The following is a 21925-nucleotide window of genomic DNA, read 5'->3' as shown; positions in this document are numbered from 1 at the left end:
ATTAAATTTAGCAAAACATACATGTAGATGGTTATCATTTATGTATTTGATGCAAATTAATAAAACCGATAAATTCCTATAACTACTAATACAACTAATGTCCTGAATTCATACAAAATTAACTTTTTAATGCACTGTGTGGTTTGAGCCTGTTATCAGAAACAATAGCGTAATGCTAGAATTAAATCATTTATGCCTAATCGATATGCCATGAATAAATGCAAAGATAAAGCTAAAGACAATAGTGATTATAAATGTTCATGAAATGCTTAACCATGCATTTAATCGAGATGCTGTAAGTTACCTGTTCGAGCATATGTCCTGGCGAGACGTCGCCTCGGAGTCTTTACCGGAGCATCATAGCCCAACCACTTTTCAGGGAATGGATGATCTTCCGTGGGTCTTCCATCAACAAAGTGAAATGAGCAAACATACGGTTGTTTTGGCGGTCGCTTTAAGTTTAAAGCTTTTAACCAAAGCCGACGAGCTTCTTCCCCCTTCGGAGGTTGATGCAGATCATATGGTGCGCCACAGCCGCATTCAGCTCTGGTCCGTGGATTATGGTCAAAACAAACGTTTTTAAGCAATGCACGGCGTTGTACCAGTTATTATGGCAACCTCTGACTGCACAATGTGTACCTGACCTTCTAGATTCCATAATATATATTAATAGGCCAGTCAAAAAGGCACACTCGCAATGCGGCTACCATAGGTTTAGTGTCTGACCGGAAGTCTTACACCGAACAGCTCAAAGATTGCGGCGCCCGGGTTTACGTCAAAAATAAGGTGAATACAGAGAGCTATGTAATAAATATAAATCTTGAATATAATGAAAATGTAAATAAAAAGAGATGACTTTCTACATTACATTTCTTTATTTCTCAGATATTTGCCTTGGGTAATAAGGTTTCTGTATATATACCCACACATCATATACTATTACAGTCACATCTAATCATAACAGTACTTTACTGTTTATTACTCAGTTACTTCTTTCATTGTAGTTTTACTAATAAATGATCATATCATATTGACTTCTCATGTTGTGCTACTGATTCAACATTTGCTTTGTAAAATATCATGATACTTGTATTTACTACAGAAACTCTCAATCTTTACACAAAGTGATTAATCCATTAACACATCTTTACAATTGTGATTGTAGACAGTATTTTAAACATCATCCAGCATACAAAACATAATGTATTTTTAAATTACTGTAAATCTTACTGATATTATTGTTTGGATCTATTCATTAATTAAATTTAATTTCATACTTTAATGATTTCATTTAATATTTGCTGTTACCTCTGACAAAATAATCATCATCATAATCATCATCAGCATCTCAGTATGAATTACAGTATTACAAACTGAAGTGAATGTGTTTAAACCTAGCGTGATCTCAAGATCAAAACCTAAATTAAAACAATGATAAACAATGTTAAGTCCACAGTCTGCAGAACCTCAATTTGTTCTGTCCTTGGTTTGAGACTACAACAAGATTGATTTAGAGAAATTCAAATTACAACTCAAAAGTATGTGGAATTGCTTTCATCTTCACTCTGATTTCTGTCTAAACAGTTCTCCTCCAGGATTTTAATTAAAGTTGCCAGTGTGGTATTTGGATCCAGCACAGTCACTAGAGGGACATTCACACCTCTATCATTGAAGATGAGATTCTGCAGAGTCATGGCTAACATTGAGTCAATGCCTAAACTGAAACAGATGAGTATCATCATTCAGCTCGTCCACCTCAATGCCAGTCGTTTCGCTAATCGCGAACCTCAGATAATCATGTGGTGAGGATGGAGTTGTGGGATGCTCAGGTCTAGACATGTTCACTCCAGTTTTAATCGTGATTTCCTCTCCTAATTTGTACAACCGCAACCTTACTGATTTGTTCTGACTGAGAATTTTAAACCAGTTGTTTTTAAAGTTGAATTTGCATACAGCCTGTTGAGGTTTGTTGATCAAGAGGCACTGCTCAAGACTTTCATGGATTTCTGGAATCTCCAAAAGCATGATTCCCTTTGACTCCAGAAATCTTTGGACATGGACTTTGTTCAACAAAAGACCAAGATTCAAAGCCCCCCAATTAATGGACTGTCCAGAAAGCCCAATGTTTCTGCGGTACTGACAGAAAGTGTCCATGAATGTATTAGCCGCAGCATAATTAGTTTGTGAGGCATTGCCAACAAAGGCAGCGATGGAGGAATAGCACACAAAGTAATCCAGATTGCACTGTATGGTAGCACGGTGAAGGTTAATCACTCCATTTACTTTTGGCCTCATAACTTTCTCATAAAGAGATATGTCAAGATGTTCAATCAACGCATCATGCAGGACAACCGCACTGTGAAATACCCCTTTGATGGGACTGGATGGAAATAGTTTTCCAATATGAACAATTGTCTGGTCCACTTGCTCAGATACAGAAACATCACATGGCAGAGACTTAATGACAGAACCCCAATGGCTACTGACCAGGCCTATCTCTTGTTGCATCTGAGGGTCTGGTTTTCTTCTAGACAGAATGACAATGTTTCCTCCTCCTTTCTGAGCAATGAACTTTACTGTCTCAAAGCCCAACCCTGTTAGACCACCTGTGACAATATAGACAGCATTTGTCTTGAATAGACTGTGTTTGGCCATCACTGGAATGTCAGACATCTGGTTCTTGTCTTCACTGTTCAGGATGATAATGGGTAGGATCTGGCATCTAAAGTATGATTCAGATACTTTTACAGATGGAAGATCAGTGACTTGAGATTTCACTCTTTGAACAGCTGTTGCGTCCAAAGACAAGGACTTTCTGTCCAAATTCATGGATTTCAGCCAACGGTAGATGCGTGGCATTTGCGTTTGCAGGTACCCGTTTAGCATTTTCTGGGACATGAAGAGGGCATGGAATTGGACTTCCTTATTTGTACCTCGGAATGTTGTAGTATTGGATGGAAATTCTGTCTGGTTGTCATAGACAAGAACAATGTCTTTGATGCCTCTGACACTGCTAGCTATTTCAGCTGTTTTTACATTGTAAGGAGGTAGAAGAACAGCTCCTACAACATCACTGAAATCACAAGACAGCTGATCAGCCTGTGTGCTCACTCTGACATTCCAACCTGATCTGTTTGCAATAGCGATTAACACATTCATCAAAGCTGAGTCAGGAACAGTGGAGAAAATGCCCAATTTCCGTTTCTGTTTAGCTTTGGGTAAGGCCTCATGCAAGATCTCCCAAGCCAGTACCATATAAGAGACACAAGGGATTTCATTCAGGAATGAAAGCTTTTTTGCTTTGCAGCAAACAGCAGCTGGAAGAACTACTTTAGTGGTGGCAGCCACAGGGTAACAAGACACAACGTGATCACCAACTTTAAATTTGCTGACATCTTTACCCACAGCTGTGACAGTGCCACTGAAGTCAAGGGCTAAGAGCTTATGGTTTTCATTTGTGTGCTTGTTCCAGTACAGTGTCTTACCATAATTCAGGTCAGAAATGCTGACTGGGAAGTAATCTGATGAATGGACACAGATTTTACTGAGATGAAGCTCAATATTTTTTCCTTGAATCAGTTCAATGGAATTATCCATTTGAGTTGCTGACACATTTGTCATTATATATGGGTCAGATGTTTGCAAATTGAAGACTACTTCATCCAACATATGGAGGTTTCTTGAAGAGATTGCCAATGGTTGGCAAAGGTGTGTGGGTGATTTGGGGTGTGTAAATTTCGCCCTCCTTCACTACCAGCTCTGGATATTTGTTAGAGGGGTATGATCTGAGGACCTGAACCAAAGCTTTGACGTTTTCAAAAGTGGCAGAGCCCATGTCAATCAGCTGGAAGGAAAGTTCTGGCAACTCAGCTGCACATGCTCTTACCATGCCTGACAGAACAAACCCAGGGTTTATGTGGTCCACTAAGCTCTCAGAGCACCTAAAGGTTATTACTCTGATATCACCCGGGAAATTAAGTGCCTTGAGATATCTGACAAGCTTTCGGAATATCTCACAACACCCCGCCATGCTGTCCAAGACCTTCTCTGATTTGAGAGAGGTTAGGTCTGCATCACCCCACATGAACAAAATTTCCCTGAAGTTTTTCTTTACACTTGAAATGTTCAGTTTTGACAAAAGAAGTTCAATTCCATCTTTTAACAGTATGTTACTGTTTGAAGAAGACACATATCTAGATGTTGGGTCCAAGTACTGTTGCAAAGCGTTATAAATTCCTACCTGGTCAGAAAAGACCAGTGCCGTAATCGGTGTATCAAATGTGGCAACTTCAGAGATGATACTGAAATTGTTGTGGAAGAAGTACTCCTTGACCACTTGGGAACGACTTCCTAGTATTCTGATCTTCCCATGCATCAGTTCAACTAACACCCTACCCTGTTTGTTGGCTAAGCAGCCACAAATGTCAAAATCATCTTCCCCCACATGTACTAATCTCACATATACAACCATCTCCTCTTGCAATGGTTCAAATACAGCCAGGCTTCCTATTTCCACAGGATATTGAGGTCTTATTGATACACCCTTTACAGCTCCAGGAATAAGTTGCATGATGTAATCCAAGACCACAGGGTGAAGGTGATAGTCATGTAACTGAGGCAGTAATTCCTTTGGGACCTTCACAACAGATATAGCCTCTCTAAATTCTTCCCCACAATAAATATCTGCATTATTTCTGAGGACTGGCCCATACTCAAATCCTCCATGACTTAGTAGTTTGTAGCATTCTTCAGTAGTCATGAGGATTGTGCATCTTTTGAAAATGCAGTCTAATGAAATGAACTGTTCTTCAGGACTTCTACCTGGTTTTGCTTTTACTGTGCCAAATGCATAGACTGCAGAAGTAGACTGTATTTTGAAGTTGCATGTATTATCTGCCAAATGGTCTGAATGATCCAGCTGTACTGTTAAATCTGGGGCATTCTGGGTGAAAACAAATGGACTCTGGAATGTTATGCTGAGCTGCAGAGAACTTAGTGGAACCTTAGGTTTTGCATATGCCATGTAAGCTGCTAAACCCAACTCTGCATAAAATGCCCCAGGAACGATGGCAACCCCACTGTGCTTGTGGTCCTTCAGGAAGGCCACTGATTCAGAGGATAAATCACAGCTGAACACTGAACTGTCTGTACCCATTTGTGTAACTACTGGATGGTTGCCAGTGGGACTGATCAACAGCGAATTTAAAGAAAAGACATCTCTCTTCACATCATCAAACTGGTATCGTGGGTAGGGAATTGGTTCAGTCTCAAAACCTTTGTAGAACATTTCCCAGTCCACTTTGATCCCAAGCTCAAACAGTTTGGAAACAGCTACAAGCATTGTCTCGTGATCTTTATCAGGCTGCACTGAGGGAATCACAGTGAAGTCATTTCCCAGAGTCTCAGTGATGTACATCTGCAAAGACCTTCTTGGACCAATTTCAACAAATATCACATTCCTTTTGTTCTTAGCTGCAGACTTTACAGCTTGTTCAAATTCAACTGGCTCTCTGATATTTCTTGACCAATATTCACCAGTAATAAAATCTGAGGAACACAAACTATCACCTGTCACTGTTGAGAACAGTTCTGTCTCCAAAGTATGTCCCTGCAATGAGCCTATACTTTCTTTCACTTTGGATGAAATGGGATCCATCTTGTGACTGTGGTATGCTGCAGGTACATCTAAAATGCGAAGGAACAAATCTTTTCCACTGGCTGAGTTGCTCAAGTTCTGATGCAACCTGTCAATGTCATCTGCATCTCCTGAGAGGGTGCATGACTGAGGGCTGTTATAGGCAGCCAGGCAAACCCTTCCTGAATAAGATGGAAGAATTTTCAAGACTTCAGAAACAGCCATATTACTGACTACCAGCATCTTGCCTCCTGTCACAGTGCTTTGCAAAGAACTGCGATAGTGGATGACTTTCACTGCATCTTCAAGGGACAGCAAACCAGAACAATGAGCTGCAGCGACTTCTCCAACAGAGTGGCCCAAAACAGCATCAGGACTGATGCCCCAGTGTTTCAGAAGTTTGACAACAGCAACCTGAATAGCAAACAGAAGAGGCTGGATAATCTTTGGATCAGACAGCTCTGTACTTTTCTCAGATTCACTTTCCAGCATCTCCATCAGATTGAAATTTCTATAGCTTTGCAACAGAGTTTCAATTTTCACAATTTCCTCTCTGAAAACTGGCTCTTGTTTTAGGAGCTGCTTGCACATACCCTGATATGTAACACCATTGCCACAAAACACAAAAACTAGCTTGGAGTCTGTCTTTGATGGTACAAGCTTTTTCTCTACAGCAGCAGTAAGTTTCTCTTGCAGATCTGCCAATGATGATGTTTGAAATACTTTCCTGTATTTGTGTTTCAAGTGACTTCTTCTACATGCAGATGTGTACAGTAAAGACTGTAGATCTGATATTTTCCCTGCACTGATCTGTTTTGCAGTATCTTCAATAATATTTTTCATGGATTTTTCGGAGGCTGCAGAGACCACAAAATACTGATGGGATTTGCTTATCAGCTGAGCTTTTGGCTTTTGTGACTGCACACATTGTCTGACAAATGCATGTGCATTTGTTCCACCAAACCCAAAGCTATTGATTCCTGCTGACCTCCCTGCTCTGCAGTCACTGATCCATTTCTCTGCTGTGGTGGGGATTTTCATATTGAGAGATTCAGTGTCTATGCTGGAGTTTTCCGTGGAGTAGAACAATGAGGGCACAATGGTTTCATGCTGCATCATCAAAAGAACCTTTATGAGCCCTGCAACACCTGCTGCAGATTCTGTGTGTCCAATATTGCCTTTAACAGAACCAATGATGAGTGGCCCTGACTTTTGAGGTCTTGCTTTGGCAATGACATTTGAAATGCTACCTGCCTCTATTGGATCTCCAATTGCAGTCCCAGTCCCATGAGCTTCAATGTACTGGACACTAGTCAGGTCAGTCTCTGTTGAGTAGATTTTTCTAAGCAGCTCCTCCTGCTGTACCATGGATGGTTTGGTGATTGGACTAACGGTGTGGCCATCTTGATTTACCGCAGTTTTGCTGATGATACCCCAAATATGATCGTGGTCTTCTAAAGCCTGTCAAAATACAGAAAACATATGGGTGTTTCTTGCAGTAGTTTATCATTAGGTACATTGCTGTCATAGTGCTGTGTTTAAATGAGACAATCTTTTTATTTACTTTTTTCAGGGGCTTTAATAGAACAACCCCACATCCTTCACCTCTACCATATCCGTCTGCTTTGCTGCTGAAAGGTTTACTCGTTCCATCAGGGGAGATTATTTTTGCCTTGGAGAGAGTCACATAAATGCTCGGCTCCAATATACAGGTCACACCACCACACAAGGCCATTTCACAATCTCCTGTTGAGTGGAATACAGATAATTATACAACTTAATGTGCAAAACAGTTGATCCACAGGGTTTATAAACATATTTTTGAAGACTACCTTGTTTTATGGCTTGACAAGCTAAGTGAAGGGCAACGAGGGATGCGGAGCAGGCAGAATCAATGGACAGCGAGGGGCCAGTGAAGTTGAATATGTATGAGATGCGGTTGGCAGCTATGCTCGTAGCGGCACCAGTGCCAGTGGTGTGGTCTACGTATTTTGGATTATTCCTCATACTTTTCAACTCAAAGTCCCTGTTCATCAGGCCTGAAAAACAAGCAAACAAAAAACATGTTAGATATGTTAGCTGGCGATATGCTTTTATCCATAGCCACTTACTGTATACCTATTACAGTCCAACCTGAGGTTAAGTGCCTTGCTCAAGACAACAATAGTTGCAGGGCTCGGACAAGTGACATTTCAGTTACCAGCCCTTGTAGCCACCTTGTATGTTATTTGTGCGGTGACAGAAAGGAATTAAAGCACAAGTGCACATACTGAGGTCAGGACAAGTTAGTTCCCTCTTGTGAACTGGGGAATTACTGAGAAAATCTATGTGCTATTTAGCAACGCATCTTAACCAGAGGTTGTTCCGAAGGTACTTCCCATGCAGTTAGTGCATATACTGGGACCAGGACCAGCTGCACTGGGATTTAAGACACTAAAAGTTACTTTATTTATCTTATATTTAGCTTATATGTTACCCAAAAATACTCCTGTTCGCGTTCCACTGGCCTTTTCCATTGGTATCCCAGCATCCTCTAGGGCCCTGTAGGTGCACTGCAACAGAAGTTTGTGCTGAGGGTCCATGGTGATTGTTTCAGCATTGGTGATGCCAAAGAACTTGTGGTCAAACTCATTCAAGCTACAGAGAATATAAAGTAAATGATGGGGTTATTGCTTTTGGAGTTCATATACTACAGGAGTTAGTTCACCCAAAAAGGTACAATATCATCATCACTCATCCTCATGTGATGTAATTCCAAACCTGTATGACTTATTTTCTTCAGTGGAACACGAAAGATGATACTTTGAAAGTCAGTGGGCTCCAAACAACATTGAACCTCATTGACTTTCACTGTAAGGGGAAAAAACCCACATTAAAGTCGTCATGAAGTGGAAGATGCGATTGTCTTTTATTCTCATCTGTGACGTCTATCCGAGTGAAACAGCATCTGAAATGAGAGGGTGGGACTTGATTCCGTCCTTCGGGAATTGATTGGATCGTTGGAATTTGGGTGTTGCTAACAAAATGGAGGCAGATCTGGATGTCAGTTTGAAGTCAGTTGTGGGGGATTTCTCTCCACTGGACTCACTGCGAGCACCACCACATTAAGAACTTTATTTATTGAGGATGACAAGGATGAGGATGGTCACTGGCACTAAACAGCAAGAGAATGTGTGCGATAGACACTGACTGACTGATGGTGCGTGTACGCTGGTGCAGAGTGAGTGGAGAAGAGTGAGCATTTCCGGTTCATTCCTATGGAAGTTGAGCCTCACGCTCGCACGTAAGTTAAGCTTGATGCCCGACTTCCATAGGAATGAGTTTAAAAATGCTGGGGTTGCGAGTGTGTCCTCCATCAGGTTAAGTCATTCATGAAAAAAATTTGTTTGCCATGTCCAAAGAGTAATGTTTTCGTAATATCCTTTCAATGTTTAGGGTACTGTAGACCCCATGACTGGCATTAGCTGTGGTTAATACATTGATCTCTATGCTGAAGCATCAGCTTCATCATTTCGTCCGCATAACCCAGCGACAGCATTTACCCCTTATGTCACTGACATCACTGGATCTGCTGGCAGTTCCAGATAGCTCCGCCCTCGAGTCATAGCATGTGACAGGAAGAGATGATAAATCATTTTGAGGGGGAGGGAAGGTTAATGTTTTTGATTAAAGATTACGAGGGCACGTGAATAAAAACAAAACAAAACAAAAAACATGAAGTGCACAGATAAATCATTTATAATAAATACTACAATGTTCCATAAAAAAGTAAGAATTGTCAATTTTGATTTCATGGCGACTTTAAGCAAAATAGCATGAAAGCCATACAGGTTTGGAACAGCATTAGTAAAAATTAACAATCTTATTTGACTGAATTATCTCTTAAATTACTACCAGCTGCTTCAAACAAAACTTAAATATCATTCAGTGACAAGTGTTCAATGGAAGTGTCCATAAGGTGTTTTTCCAGTGCAGTAACTTTTTGAGTTTTGTACTATGGTGGCACCCAGCATGCATTGCTTTTATCTGATTGTCACCATTGTTGAGTTTCATGTGCTGATTGTTGATGTTTGTTTCAATTATACAGTAGATTAAAGCTTTTTGTGCTCAACATGTTTTTATATTTTTCAGAATAACTGATTGCTGCAACTGCTGGATCTCATGGTGTGTTATCAGAGGGTTGGTAATGCAAAATATTAATGACACAACACATTCAATATCACTGATTAGAATTTAGAAGAGATTAGTGAATCAAGCTACTTTCATGATGATCTTTTGTCATCATCAATACGTAGTCAACACCACATGATCACATTTAATCTCAGCTTCCTTTATTGCAACAAATGTGTGGATCAAGTGAAGTCTCCAACTAAGGCAAACACTGACCACCATAATGGTGACACGTAAATTTCCATGTGAATATTATTACATTGTCTAGAGTTAAACCTTAAGAACCTTCTTAAGAACTTTTAGATGTACGAAAGAAATAAAGTTAAACTGGTCAGTAATAAGTGATGATGGTAATGCTGTTTTAGGAGTTCTTTAATCACCCTCTGCTGAGATCTTGAGAGATTTCATGTTTTCTTTTATTTGCAGCTGATTTAATCTAAGGGTGTGTAGTCAGTTGTCAGTTGTGTTTCTGCTCGTCTCTTCTCATTTTTCTGTTCTTGTTGTTTCTCTTTCCTTCAGTAATTCTGTGTGTTAACAGCAGGTGTTCATCACAATTGGAGAATGGATGGATGAACGAAAAGCAAGGGTTGCTGGGGTGAGTTAGCTTTGCTGTTGGTGCGTTAAACTCCGGCGTCACAGTGCCACAACGCTTCACAAGCATGTCAGCTAATGTCACTAAGTTAGCGGCTATTTACGCTATGTTAAAGATGCCCAAGAATACTTTTTAAAAGATGTAATATAAGTCTAAGGTGTCTCCTGAATGTGTCTGTGAAGTTTCAACTCAAAATACCCCAGTTTTTTTTTTATTAATTTTTTTAACTGCCTATTTTGGGGCATCATTAACAATGCACTGATTTACACTTGACGCCGCCCCTTTAAATCGCGTGTTCCCTGCCACACGAGCTCTCGACTATATTACAGCACATTTACAAAGTTCACACAGCTAATATAACCCTCAAATGGATCTTTACAAGATGTTCGTCATGCATGCTGTATGCATGCTTCGAATTGTGTGAGTAAAGTATTTATTTTGGATGTTAACGTTTGATTCTACATGAGTTTGAGGCTGGGCTCTGTGGCTAACGGCTAATGCTACTCTGTTGGAGAGATTTATAAAGAATGAAGTTGTGTTTATGAATTATACTGACTGCAAGTGTTTAAAAATGAAAATAGCGACGGCTCTTGTCTCCGTGAATACAGTAAGAAACGATGGTAACTTTAACCACATTTAACAGTACATTAGCAACATGCTAACAAAACATTTAGAAAGACAATTCACAAATATCACTAAAAATATCATGATATCATGGATCATGTCAGTTATTATTGCTCCATCTGCCATTTTTCGCTATTGTTCTTGCTTGCTTACCTTGTCTGATGATTCAGCTGTGCACAGATCCAGACGTTAATACTGGCTGCCCTTGTGAAATGCCTTGAACATGAGCTGGCATATGCAAATATTGGGGGTGTACATATTAATGATCCCGACTGTTACGTAACAGTCAGTGTTATGTTGAGATTCGCCTGTTCTTCGGAGGTCTTTTAAACAAATGAGATTTATATAAGAAGGAGGAAACAATGGAGTTTGAGATTCACTGTATGTCATTTCCATGTACTGAACTCTTGTTATTCAACTATGCCAAGATAAATTCAATTTTTCATTCGAGGGCACCTTTAATGTTGTTCATATGCCTATGTAGTGTTTTTAATATGCTTTAAGACAAACCATGTGCAAATTCATGAGTCAGCACCATTGCTGAGTATTTTCTGTTTGAAACTGCAGTAACCAAAAAGAAACAATTTGAAATCGGTGGTGTTTGTGACGTCACAGACTACATTGTAACCAGGGGCGTAAATCGCGGGGGGTACAGGGGGGTCAGGACCCCCCAAAAATATAATTTAAAACCACACCTAAGTGTTATAAATAATTTATGTATACTTAAAATAATTGTGTAAATAGTAAAGCAATACAAATGCAAATGGGCGTTTTAAGTTTAGAAACATTTTGAGTCACCCCTCCCTTGCCTCACAGTGGTTTGGTCCACCGCGCACGTCACACTTGTGAGTGTAGAAGTCCGGCGGCGCCGGCGGGAGAGAACACAACACAGTTCTTCAGACAGTAGTTGAGAGGAGTTCCAGTAAGTAGGCTAACAAAGGCTATTTTATTCAAAAACATCGGATGAAGTGATTATTTTCTCTTTAATGCTGACGGTGCTGAGTAATTAGTCATAACTAGTGATGGGAAACCAAGGCTTTCTGAAGCTTTTGAGGCTTCCATCAAATTGTGCCGAAAAAACGGTTCATTACACAAAGCTTTTAACACAGTGTCCATTAGCAACATCTGGTGGTCAGACTGGCTTCTCCACTATATCTTAATCCATATCGGAGCAGATACGGTTTGAAAAAGCACTTGACCAAAGCTTTGGAAGTCTGTGACATGAATCACTGTTGTCGTGAATCAGTTCTATCTAATATAAACTAATTTCATCTAAATTAATTTGTGACAATGAGACCACCATTCGTGTCATGTGTAACCTGGTCAACAGATTCACATTTTGATCAATAATATAAAATATACAATGATGTGATCATAACTGACAATAGTAGTTAAAAAAATGTTTTGGGTGAGCTGTTTAACCGTTCTGTTCAGGGTCTCTGAGACCCCAGCAATAAAACATGATTAAATGCATTTTCCTTTATGCAACTGAAGCGCCATTTTTTTTCAAACCAGCTGTCTCGATTTTCCGATACTGCGCGACGTTCGAAGTGGTATTGTCATTTCGATACATGCATCGGTACAGTCGCAATACGCAATACAAAAATATCACTTTAGACAATTCATTGGTTTTTAACAAGTTAGATTTTCTTTTGCGTCAAAACCAGCTAAATCCACTTGTGCTTTTTTCACAAAAACCATGTTCACAGAGGAAAACAGCTGCTTGTTCTCTCGATACTGTCTGTTTCACTGAGAAATCTTCAGGTGATTCAGTGAGAGAGCAGTACAAACTAATGCAAATGGATTCAGACCGTTTTACCAATTCATAATTTAAAACACAATTGAAGCGTCAGAAAATATGAGCAGTTCAGTTGCACAGCTGTTAAACTGAATATATGAAGCGAAGCAAGCTTTTTTCTTAAATATCCACAACACAAACAACAAACTGCTCGTCACTATAGCAACAGTAGATTCGGAGCTGGTGCAAGCGAGTGGAGGCGGGGCTAATTTGCATATTCATTGATCCGTGTATATTAAATGAGGCAAGGGTGTAGAGTTACATACATTTTAAGGCTTGAAGAAATTTTTTTCACTTGATTTTTTTTTTTAAAATATGCCATTTTATGCCAAAGATGAGTTTTAAGGGATAAAATAATTGACTGCAGCGGGACTTTAATGTGTTGATTTTAATAAAAACACAGAACTCTCATTTCACAGTAAGACACAATGAACTCTTTTACTTTCATTTTCAACTGATAGTATTTCTCTTCAGGAAAACCGATCAAGGAAAACATGTGCCTAGAGCACCTCCTAGTGGTCATTATATAAAACACAAAGGAAAAACCCTCCATGAGATATTGCTTTATAGCTTAACTAACTTAAATAAAAATATACACAAGCTTAACTAACAGACATTATTCTGATAAGAGTGTTTTCCATTAGTGATATAATGAAACAGAGACACTTTAAGGTTGAACTATTTAAATAAATGTTAATTTATAAGAAGTCTACTTCAGTGTGATACGTTACCATATCATCATGCTTAACTCTGAGAATGTGAATGACTGTAATGTGATGATCAGGTGCAGATATCTAAATCAGAGAATATCATCGGGCGGTTGGCGGGTGGATGATTTATTTTTAACAGTCGATTCAGGTACAAGTCAATGCACACACCTTTTCTTTGTTCAATTTCACAAAGAAAAAGTTCACCAGATTAATGAATTTATCTTTAAAATGTACAAAATTTTCTACCGGGGAGGTTCAAATCAGGGATCAAGGATCAAATCAAAAACATTTCCCCACATTTTATGTCCCCCCCACTTCCCAAACCAAACTTTCACCCTTGTCTATGTGGGTGAGTTGATTACTTACTTTTTAATTATTCTTCCCATTAACATAATTATATTTATTCATTCAGCCCAATGTAGGGATGCAGATTGTGCATGAAATGGGAAGCGGGATTTATCGCGTGAGCAGTGTAATTGGTCAGTCATAGTGCGATGGAGGCATTGCCTCTTCTTATGTGACTTTTCCTCATTCTTTCCCAATTATCTCCAACCAAACCCATGGCATGCTTTACAGCAGTGTTCCTCAAATCCACTGCCACTGGCTTAAAGAGTTCAGCTCCAATTCTAATCAAAAACACCTGAACAAGCTGCACATCAGCTGCGACTCGGGCACGAGAGAGCGGAAAGTTTTATTCGTTGTTGTTTAAGTGTCATTGTTAAGTTTTGGTGTTAAGTTTGTGTGGGTGTTGAAGTGCAACAAAACAAATATGGAGAAGAATCGTGGGAGTATTGCTGTTCCTGGTGCTGATTACATCGAGAGTTTCTGTGCAAAACAATATCGCCGACATTGCTGCAACAAGTGGACACGATCAAGTGTTGCGGGATTACTATCTTTACGGAAAACAGCAGTAATAGAGCCGTGCCTTCTGGATAATGTTCCAGAGGAGTTGCTGCGATGAGACGGAGATCGTCGGCGGTGGAAACGAGGGAGAAGGGGTGGCATTCAACATCAACTCCACCGAAATTAACTTCCGTTGCCATAAATACTGTTCAGCAATTCTCGCTCCTTGAGGAACAAAATGTAAGAGCTGCGTCTGAATACAAGAGTCTGTAATGAATATCGTGCGTCATGTCTCTTGATTTACACAGAGAGCTGGATTCAAGACGATTTTAATCACTGTAAGATGGACGGTGCTCTCCCAGGATATCAGCAGTATGTGTGTAAAAACAAAATATTGGACAAATGCTATGGTAATATCTAAGAAACATGTGTGGCTACAATTAGACCATAACACCATTCAGTTAATCCCTATTTGCAGGTTTTAAGAACAGTCAGTGTGTGATGTGATGCTATAAAGTTAGAGATTGAGTTGAGTGGTTGTTTTCTGGCTACAAATTGGGAAGTTTTTTATCAAAATGGTAATATTGGTAGTATTGAGGAAGTGATTACAGGGTATATTCATTTTTCATACTGTGGTCCCAAAAAAGACCATCAAGATTTATCCAAATAACAAGGAATATATTACTCCTGAGACTAAGCATTGTATTTCTTTTAAGAATAATAATACAGTGAAATTTAAAGAAATTAAAAAGAACTGAGGATGTAACTGAGGGAAGTGAGAGAGCAACACAACTTGCGTGTTAGAGAAGTGGTTTCAACTAAGAATTCTAAAAAGTTGTGGGATGTTAAGGGAATGGTTAAATTAAATTCAAACAAGAATGAAATGCAAAAGACTTTCATCATATAGCCCAATTTCAGTTTATGAGGAGGAAGTTGAACAGGAAACAACATTTAAGTATTTAGGCATCTGCTTTGATTCTCAGGGGGCTCATCGAGTGGAGTATGTTTGAACACGAGCTAGTCAGCGCTTAGGGTTTATGGGGTGGATAAAACGATCATGTTATTGTTTTACAGATCAGCTATTGAATCTATAATATGTTATGATTTTACATTTTGGAGCTGGAAAAATAATTGGTATGTTGCCCCCCTCTTCTCTTCAGAAGATTTTTGAGAGGTCTGTAAAGAAGCAGAGCCTTAAAGTTATTGGAAACCCAAGCCATGTTCTCCATAAGGAGTATGAGTTGATGCCCTCGGCAGGAGATATAGGGTACCAGCGAGTAAGTTAAACAGGTACACATTTTCTCTGATTCCATTATCAATTGAGTTATTGAACAATAAGTGATGAATTGTGTGTGGGCGAGAGTAAGGTGAAGGGCAACGTCATATTTACTGCTGTGTAATGGGAGATGTGTGTTGATGTGGATTTATTTATTTATTTGATAGTTTGATCTGCTCTCTTGATTGATTAAGACAAATTTCTCCTGAGGGAGATAATAAAATACTTAAAGCTAATCAAAGTGCCTGTTTACACCTGGTCACTTCATGCGTTTTATCTGATTTATCAAAACAATTTCATTTACACTTGGCCACATAAATGTGTCTCCGCAAAAAACATAAATCTGATCTTCAATTCCCACGCTACAGTTTATGCAGATGTCATGGAGTTCACGTCACAGAAAGCAACAAATATGAGCTGCATTTTATTGATCATCAGCTAATTTAAAAATCAAAGACCACAATAGGCGAGAGAGCAGCAACAGCACTGGTAAGATCATTTAGTGTCTTTACTTTAAATGAAGATGATGTGTTTTGAGCGTTTGGGGTGATGCATGTTGCAGTAGCACTGTCATATCTGTCTATAACATCTTATTTAGCCTATTAAATTATTTATATGCTTTTTAATGTCACATTTCAGAGGGTCAGAGACAGATTGATAAATGCTCATGCATTATTATTTTGACCATTTTTGAACTTAACAAACATCACAAGTTCTTTTAATGAGGCCAAATGAATTAAAGTCTTACCCATTGATGAGTGCTGCCTTTGCTGTATATGTCTTTCCTGCCTTTCTCTCATCCGGATCGTACCATTGAGAGAGATCCATCCTGTCATTTGGTATCTGAACTGTACAGTTCTCTCCATGAAGGAGGACTCGCCAGAAGTTTTCAAGTCCCTCACCTAAAATGGATGAGAAAATACAACGTAAATACAATTTAGGTCAAAATCATAACATGAACAAATAATGAAACACCATAAATTGTTAACAATTACCTCCAGGAAAATGGCATCCAATGCCAACAACAGCTAATTCTGCATCATCATCCATCATGTTTCATATGCTGTGTGTGCAAAATACAATCTATAGACAGCAAAAAAATAATAATTGAGACAGCTGACTAAATATTTATCCATGGCATTTAATATTTTGGTTTTCTTCTTTATGCATTTCTTTCAGCAGAACAATTAAAAATAATAATATAATAATAATTAATTATATTTTTAGCCAAGGACCTCTGGTTCAGTTGACACAGAATGGACAATTATTACTAGTAAATCAGAAAAAAAATGTTCTGTATAAAGTAGAGACAATATGAAAATCTGATCAAATATGGAATCTAATTTGACTTACCTGGATACTCATGTTCAATCTTGTTGTCTTGTTGAAAATGCTCACATGAGGCCAAGACTACCCAATATTTGTTTAAGTTAAAGGAGAAGTGAAAGTTCAGGCTTTTTCATATGTCTTCCTGTTAGATCATCAAACAATTTCTTAAGAAAATCCCCAGAATAGAATAAGTTGACTCGACTCTTTTTCACATTTTTGATTCGCATCTATAGCCTAACCCAGTTTAGCTTTATATTTCCCCCAGATGTGACGAAACCGCTCAGTTTGCCAAGTTAGCAGAATGTATTAGTGATATCAAAGACTGCATGGTTCGTATTTTCCTTCTTCTCATTTCTGACAAAACAGTTATTGCATCAATTGTTCAGTTGAGGTTTAAAGACACTTAATAATGAGTAAAACTGTGTTTATCGATCTGACTTCACTGACACCACTGAATGAGAACAAACACTGAACTGAGCTGAATAATGTCACTTCTGTCTTCAGTCCCAGCAAACATGCCAGTGTGGGCCCGCTGTGGGCAGCACGTCCTGATACTACTGAGTTAGATGTGTTCCTGGGTCAACATATAGAACACTAGAACATTCCAGTCTGAAAATTTAGTCTTAACCCTATTCCTACCCTTAAACATAACCCTACCCATAATTAATCCCACAAATCAGAGGGAAATGATAGATGAATAACACTGATGTAGAAGCACCAATTCATGATTTTAAGCCTAAACTTGACATCATCTGTAAACTTGTCCCTCAAATCTGATTGATTTGAATGTTCCAGGATCAAGAAAAGCTTTGTTGAACATGTTGAACTCAGCAATATCAGGTTATGCCTGTGGGTAAGTGTGGGTTTTCTGTGGGACAGTGGGACAGTCTTTTTCCGTTGATTTTTGTGTTTTTTTGTTGTCCTGGTGTCTGTCTGTCTATAATGGGCTGTTTTGTTACTTGAGGCTTTATCCTTTATCGCATTGATGTTCAAGCTGTGAGTTTCTTTTAATTCTGATCCATGTAACACCGATTGTATCGTTCTGGCGCACTGTTTGGATAGCTTTGCCTAATGTTAGCTCTGAAACCAGCTCTGACTCACCCAGTGATAACAGCGCGAAGATATCCTCTGCTTAATTTCCCATGGTATATAACAAGGAGTTGATGTGGTATTCTTCGGGCTTTGAACTCAATCCAGATGCTAGACGAAAGCGCTCGAACCGTCTGATCCATCCGCTGAGTTAGAGAAGTCGAACGGCTCTGGAGGGAATATCTGCACTGCTGCAACAGCCATCTTTCGGTCTGTTTGCTGTACTGGTTCTCTGTAACCTATTCTTCAGGTTCACTTCTGGCGCCATGTATAATATTCTCTATATTAACTGTTAATAAACACGCAGCATACATTTGTGTATAACTCACATGGCGAACGCCACTTTATTCTCCCTCCCCCTACGTCATCCTCCCTTGCGCCTCATGGGTAATGAAGTCCCTACCATTACAGAAAACATTGGATGACTTCAGAGTTTCCAGAAAAACATTCAGATGCATCTGTTATCCTGCACTGCAGCATCAAGACTCGTATTGTATAAGCTAGCTTCAACAACGCAGTACAGGACAGTAGCTAACCTGTTTGCTGTCAGTCGGACTTCTGTTTGCCGCTGTGAGCATGACTTTTGTAAGGCTGTGATTGCAATACTTTGGCCCAAGTTCACCAGAACACCTGACCAGGACAAACTGTCTGAGATGGCAGATTAATTGGAAGAGAGATTTGTAATTCCACAGTGCTATTGATGGTTCTCACATCCCTATATTGAAACCTCCACAATACCAATCGGATTTCCAGAACAGAAAAGGCTGGCTCTCCATCATTTTATAAGCAGTTGTGGATTGTAAAGGGATGTTCTGGGACCTTAATGTTGGACAGCCAGGGAGGGAACACAACTGATGTTGGCTACTTCATTCTTGGTGATTCTGTTAACCATTGCAGAAATGGTAGTTAAATCCATATCATGACACTGGCAGGCTCAATAACTATACAACATGAGAACAAGTCAAGCCTGTTGTGTGGTTGAACATGCATTTGGGAGGTTGAAAGGAAGGTGGAAGTGTCTCAGTAAAAGAAATGACGGCAATGTAAATGCATAGTGGTGTGGTGATCGTGATATGTTGTGTTTGCTACAAATAAAATATTTGAAATTAAGTTTTGGTGTAAAGCTATTTTGTGACCTACACAATAGGTTGTTTGCAATCGTGTGGTTCTGGTGACGCGTGAAATTATTGTGGAGGGCAAGCAGTGAAAATTAGAATGGAAGATGTGCTGGTTTAGAAAGGTATAGACAGAAAATCACAACATATGTTGGATGTGTTCTTTATGTTACGAAGAGGAGCGATTTTTCTACTGAATTGAAAGACTTGACTGCCATTGAGGAGGAAGATATTGAGAATGTGAAGCTGCCGCGTTCAGGACTGGGTTTGCTTATATTGAGCTGCCTTTCTAGTTAAGTTAAGGGCAGTATTTTTGATTTTCTGTTGTGATTGTGAAAAATGTCGCCACTGCAGGTCATTTATGCTGAATGGAGAATTGCAGCAGAAGCTCACATCATCGTTCAGGGAAAAACTGGACGGTGTAATACAATTTTCATCTTTTCTCTGTGTAAAAACACTAAGGGAAGCCGGCTGAGGAGGTGACGGGGAGACGCCGTACAGCAAATCTAATAATGTCACTGATTGAACCCACTGGCTATAAAATAATCCCACAGCTGAGTGTTTCTGAAAGTGTTGCGTTTGGTTTGGTTCAATAATTAGCATTATATTTGCTAGTATGACTCTCAGTCGGCTTGAGAATGAGCAGAAGGGTCAATATCACTATAAAGTGCCTTTTAGTCCTCATCAGAATCACTCGGTCATCATGAATGTGATGCAAAATAATTCAGTTCTGAGGTTTAATTAGAAATGGCCAAACATTTACACACATTGATAAGTCTCTTGAAATGTGTTTTTCTCATTTTAAACCATTTTCTTTGATTGGATGTGTGCGGTTTTGACATGTCAACATTTGGCAAACCTTTTGTGTGATTTCTTTATAAAGTGAAGAGGGACAGTTAATATTGCTGGAAAGTTTGACCAGATCTCTTTGTTGGTAGACGTTATTTAGAAAAGAAACTGCAACTATTGCATATTTTATAGGGAAACAAATATTTTCAGTAGTTTCATTATTATCAGAAGACTTTAATTAAAATGTATTGTTGAGAAAAGGACCAAGAATCTTACTGAAAATCCCTATGCAATGAAAATATCTTTAAACTACTTTGATTTTGTCCATGACAGGGTGGACATATTTTATGGTTTGCTCGTATGTCGTCTGATCGCAGTTAATTTATAAAAAGTGCTGGAGCTTGACCAACATGCATTTCCAACAGCCCAAGGTCTCCTTAACACCACAAATATGAAGTTAAATGGAAATCTCAGCTTTTTATTTTGGAAATTGTGACTCTCAAAGGCACTTTGTAGTGATCATGACCCTTAACTCAAACGCAGCCACTTCAAAACTGTTCACGAGCTTCTACGGGTTTGATTTTGGTTGTCATTTGTTGAAATAAATAAAAACACAGTGTGTCGTGTCTGTCATAGACTGTAAAGGGTGTCTGTCCACTGAATGCCCTCCGATTCTCCTCCGTGGTCAAATAGGAAAGTGAATATAAAACTACACTTCCAGCAGAGACATGGATCGACTCTGTCAGCTTGTTGAACATTCATTTATTTGGACATTTTCTGCCATATGATGCTGAAGCAGCAGCGCGTGACACTGTTTCCATGGTAACAGATCAACATTGTGAACGGAATTCTGCAAAACTGAAGTGAAAACACCAAATGATCATGATAAAATAGCTTCTCTTCCCTGCAAACGAGACCATGAAGAATGAGAACATTTAAACACATCAGAAACAATAAGGGTAAGCAGTGTCCATATTCATTTCAGCATCAGCAGACACAAACACTATAAAAGGAGACAACTTTGAAAGTTAAAAAACTAGATAAGTTAAACCAGAGTTTCTCAGCCAGGGGTCCTTATAAAATATCTGAATATGAATATTTGTATATTTTGACATTTGACATGTTCCTATAAAATAAGATAATATATGTATAATACAACTGACGATAATTGGATGAGTCAACTAACTTAGTAAATTACATTTGATTGCATTTGGTCGTTAATGAAACCAATGAGCCAATATTATTCTGGGGTCCTTGAGGACGGGTCTAAACATGACAGGGTTCATTACTCAAAAGAGGATGAGATTCACTGACATAAACGATAAAAGCTCATTTCTCGATTTGATTGATTTGAGCAACCATAAACGACGCAAAACACAGGAACTTCGAGTTTGATAGGATTCCTGTACAGAAAAATCACTGCTTGCCCTCCAGCCGCATTTCACCTGCAGCAATGACGTCATGTGCAAACAACCTATAACTAATGACAAAACGTCTCAGGTTACTCATGTAACCATGGTTCCCTGAGAACAGGGAACGAGACTCTGCGTTGCCACGCTTTGGGGAACGTCACACGTGACTCGGTGTCTGAAAAACCAACTATCCAACAACGCCAATGCTCATTGGCCGGCGACAGCCTATGACGTCATAGGGGCGCGACCCGGATGTATAAAAGCGCGCCCGCGGGAGCAGTCATTATCCATCGTCTTGAAGGGACTGCCCAGCAGGCCGCCTGAAGCATGGCAAAGGAACGCAGAGTCTCGTTCCCTGTTCTCAGGGAACCATGGTTACATGAGTAACCTGAGACATTCCCTTTCGAAGGGAACTCAACTCTGCGTTGCCACGCTTTGGGGAACGATATACCAACGCCGCCATAATTAAGGAGAGTGCCTGCCAAAAAAATATGGCTGAGGCAAAGACCTCAAGGCAGTTCTCAAACTGCCCAGCAACTCCCC

The 21925-nt window shown here is 39.3% G+C and overlaps 1 pseudogene; it reads right to left on the bottom strand.

Moving 5' to 3' along the window:
- Positions 1-934: 934 nt before the first annotated feature.
- LOC125249470 lies at positions 935-16701 on the bottom strand (annotated as a pseudogene).
- Positions 16702-21925: the final 5224 nt, after the last annotated feature.

Source organism: Megalobrama amblycephala, linkage group LG16 (genome assembly GCF_018812025.1).
Source record: "Megalobrama amblycephala isolate DHTTF-2021 linkage group LG16, ASM1881202v1, whole genome shotgun sequence".
NCBI classification, from domain to species: domain Eukaryota; kingdom Metazoa; phylum Chordata; class Actinopteri; order Cypriniformes; family Xenocyprididae; genus Megalobrama; species Megalobrama amblycephala.
Note: the sequence above shows the minus strand (reverse complement) of the source record. Positions and strands in the feature narration are given on the sequence as shown.